Source organism: Hylobates moloch, unplaced genomic scaffold (assembly GCF_009828535.3).
Source record: "Hylobates moloch isolate HMO894 unplaced genomic scaffold, HMol_V3 SCAFFOLD_2, whole genome shotgun sequence".
NCBI classification, from domain to species: domain Eukaryota; kingdom Metazoa; phylum Chordata; class Mammalia; order Primates; family Hylobatidae; genus Hylobates; species Hylobates moloch.
The window spans coordinates 1874659-1878490 of NW_026652277.1; positions in this window are offsets into that span (position 1 = coordinate 1874659).

Consider the following 3832-nt stretch of genomic DNA (forward strand, 5'->3'; position numbering starts at 1 on the left):
AGGAGAATCACTTGAACCCGGGAGGCGAGGTTGCAGTGAGCCGAGATTGTGCCACTGCCCTCCAGCCTGGGCAACAGAGTGAGAATCCATCTCAAAAAAAAAAAAAAAAGTAAATCTTGTCAAAGAAAATGATGACTGCATTAAACAGGAAGGGTGCATTCTCAGAAAACATGCCAAGAGCTCCGAGGCTGGAGGTGCCCAGGGGCTTTCTCAGGTCCCCTCTGGTCTTCACGGACACTGCACTGGGATGAAGGGTGACGGTCTTGTTCCTGTCCCAAGTGAGATCCGGCCAGGCTTTGGAAGCTGGAGGCTCTCACACCCCACCCAGCCCAGTGCCCTCGGGGGCTCACAATTCAGGCTGCCTGGATCCGTCCTCCAGGTGGTGAGTGCTCTTCCCTGCCGCTGGCATCCTGGGGGAACTGTGCTCATGCACAATCACAAGGAGAGCCGTCCACACATTGTTCTTTCTGCAGGGAGCAGCCATCGAGTGAGCAGGCTGGGCTGCAGAGTCCAGGAGTGAGGGATGTTTTAGAGATCAGGAGCACCTGAAATGATGGAATTGAATGCTCCCAGTGATCAGTGGCACATTTTAAATGCTTTCTCTCTAGGAAGTTGAAATATTGGAAATAGGATATGTGATGATCCCACATCTCAAATAATGACAAGCATGCCATGGTTTTAGAAATCTTTTCTATATATGATTTTTGGATACACATCCAATGCATGTTTTTGAGATATGCAAATTTATTTTCGGCCTGAGTGCCCAGTACTTACCTCATGCACACACAAGTCACATTAGAAAAAAAAATACATATTATTTCCTTCACTGGAAACTTCTATCAAAATAATCTCCCAAATCACTGTCAGAAAAAAAATAACAAAAACTTAGTTCACCAAACTATTATTGATAGCAATGTAATTATCTCGCTAATGGAAGTGCACTTTAGAATGACATCTTGTTCTCTAACCAGGCACACCCCTTGCTGGGCTCCTGTGTTCCTCCTAGACTGGAAACCTTTGAGCTTCTTCCTAAAAAGTGCTGTATTAGTCTGTTCTCACACTGCTGACAAAGACATACCCAAGACTGGGCAATTTACAAAAGAAAGAGACTTAATGGACTCACAGTTCCACATGGCCGGGGAAGCCTCATAATCATGGTGGAAGGCCAGAAGGAGCAAGTCACGTCTTACATGGATGGCAGCAGGCAAAGAGAGAGAGATTGTGCAGGGAACTCCCCTTTATAAAACCATCAGATCTCATGAGACTTATTCACTTCCCTAAGAACAGCATGGGAAAGACCTGCCCCCATGATTCAATCATCTCCCTCAGGGTCTCTCCCATAACACATAGGAATTCAAGATGAGATTTTGGTGGGGACACAGCCAAACCCTATCAGATACGTATTGACACACTACAAAAAGCTATGTCAAAATTTCTCCCAGGCCCTCCCAGGACTGTCTATTCCTCTGAGTATGACCCAGCCGATTCCTGAGCCCTGGCTTCTTCCTGGCAGGAGTGCCTATCAGACGCCCCACTCTGGATGCTGAGTGGTGATTTTTATCCTTTCGCCCATCTGACCCAGACGTAAGACAATGACCAATGTGGAAGCATTGTGGGTGCAAGTTCTATTTCTTTCTTTCTTTTTTTTTTTGAGATGGAGTCTCACAGTCTGTCACCAGGCTGGAGTGCAATGGCACAATCTCGGCTCACTGCAACCTCCCCTCCCACATTCAAGCCATTCTCCTGCCTCCACTTCCTGAGTAGCTGGGACTACAGGCATGTGCCACCACACCAAGCTAATTTTTGTATTTTTAGTACAGATGGAGTTTCATCATGTTGGCCAGGATGGTCTTGATCTCTTGACCTCGTGATCTGCCTGCCTCGGCCTCCCAAAGTGCTGGGATTACAGGCGTGAGCCACCGTGCTCAGCACTATTTCTTAACTGCTATTACAAGTTCGAGTCATTTCCTTATCAATTGATTCAAATCAGTCCATAATAAGAGGTGGTGGGAGAGACTGTATGAAAGAGTCTGTGAATTTTAATGACTTCATAAATACACTTAAAAACAACCAAAGTGTCTCTCTTTTCAATCACTTATTTTTCTGAGGAAAGTTTATGTTTTTTTTTTATTTGCAGGTTTATAATTGCAATGAGCTGGCTTTAATTAATTGAATATATTTTAATATAATTAATAAGTTGAATTCTTACTGGAATACTCAGGTGATTATGTAGTTTGCGTTCTAAAGATGCAATTTGCATATTATTAGAATAATCAGAAGTACTTCAGCATTAGAAGGAAGGTGACATTTAATTTTAGCAAGCTTAATCGTGTGGTTACCAAAGCAAAATGAGGTAGGTAATCATATGATTTATTAAGAGGTTACGACAACTGCAACCTGCCACTGGGAATTTTTACCTGGCTTTCTTGAGATAAACCAGAAAGACATTCTGGGACCATCTTTCTCCTCAGCTGTTTACAAAGCTCTGAATTGATCTTTCTGATTGCACACTTGTCCCTTTGCCCAAATCATCCTCCATTTTTACTTTTTAAAAATCATGGTGTGGACACATTTTTGGGGAGGCCAGATTCCGGCGGCTGTGATGACAATGTGGCCCTGAATGGCAGAAGTGGGAGGACTCCTGGCCCCGAGCAGAGAGCTGTGACGACTCTCCCATTCCCTGACTTGGTGTGGACGGAACGTTCCCTGTGCCAGCATGAGGCTTGGGCTCTTGTCATCAGTGAAGGGTTCCACTGGCTGTCGGGCCTGGTAAGATAAGCTTTGTAAGACTGGGGACGATAGGTTCTGGTTAAGAAGCAAACAGGTGGAACCGTGGAGTGAGGACAGGTGGGGCTCGGTGTCCCTGCCTGGGTGTCTACCATGGCCAGGGCCCTACAGCCAGGTGCGTGGGGTAGCCCTCACGTGGGCTGGGGCAGGCGCAGCGTGGCCCCTGTGGCTGGACGTGGGTGCTGAGCAGAGCAGCCTGGACGGTGCTGTCCACTGTCAGGTGCTGACCAGGACTCTCAGGCAGGCCCCCCCAATGTGTGAGCTGGGGGATTCTCCGCCTGCTCTCCTGGCTTCCTTCCCTTTGATAACAGCCGGTGGTTGGGGGAAAAGCAGGGCAGCCTGAGCTGAGACCCCTCGAGGAGGAAAACCAGCTCCCTGACCTGGCAAGACCTTGGGTCAGCAGAAATGCGGCCGCTGGAGCTCAGTGCGGCTTTCAGATGGGTGGCAGTCGCAGGTGGCAGTTTTGTCATCACAGTCTGGTTGTTTTAGGCTTTTATTTTTAAGCCGGAATGACCACTCTTCTGAATGCTCAGTACAAGAGTACAGGGAACTTTTGGGGGTCTCAGCCTGGACAGAAATGCAGGAAATGAACCCCCACACACACACCATGCCATGTCCCCCGTTTCCCCCCACCCTCCAGTAACCACTACCATGACTCAGGGACAGCTGTCCCTGAAAGGAAAGAGGCCTGCAGTTTCAGTTCCTGGAGGCCGCATCTCCTCCCTACACAGTGGAGGTGACTTGGTAACGCACCTGTGAGCTCCTATCTGCTGCCACACTTCTGTCTTCCTTCTCTGCTCCCTGCCCAAGTTCTTTCCGCTCCCAAAGAAGCTGCAGACACTCCTGACCTTGTGTCGGGTCTGCTCACCCCAAGAGAGGCAGCTGCCAGTGTCACCTGCTGACATGGGTTTAAAGCAAGGCTCCAGGCAGGAAAGAGGGAGAAGCTTCTAGGCCGGCCATGAAGAGAAAGGACCCAGTCTTACCCCAGGCCAGTGGCCGAGGATGTGAAAGAGAAGACAGCATGGCTGCAGGGGGCAGCCAGGAG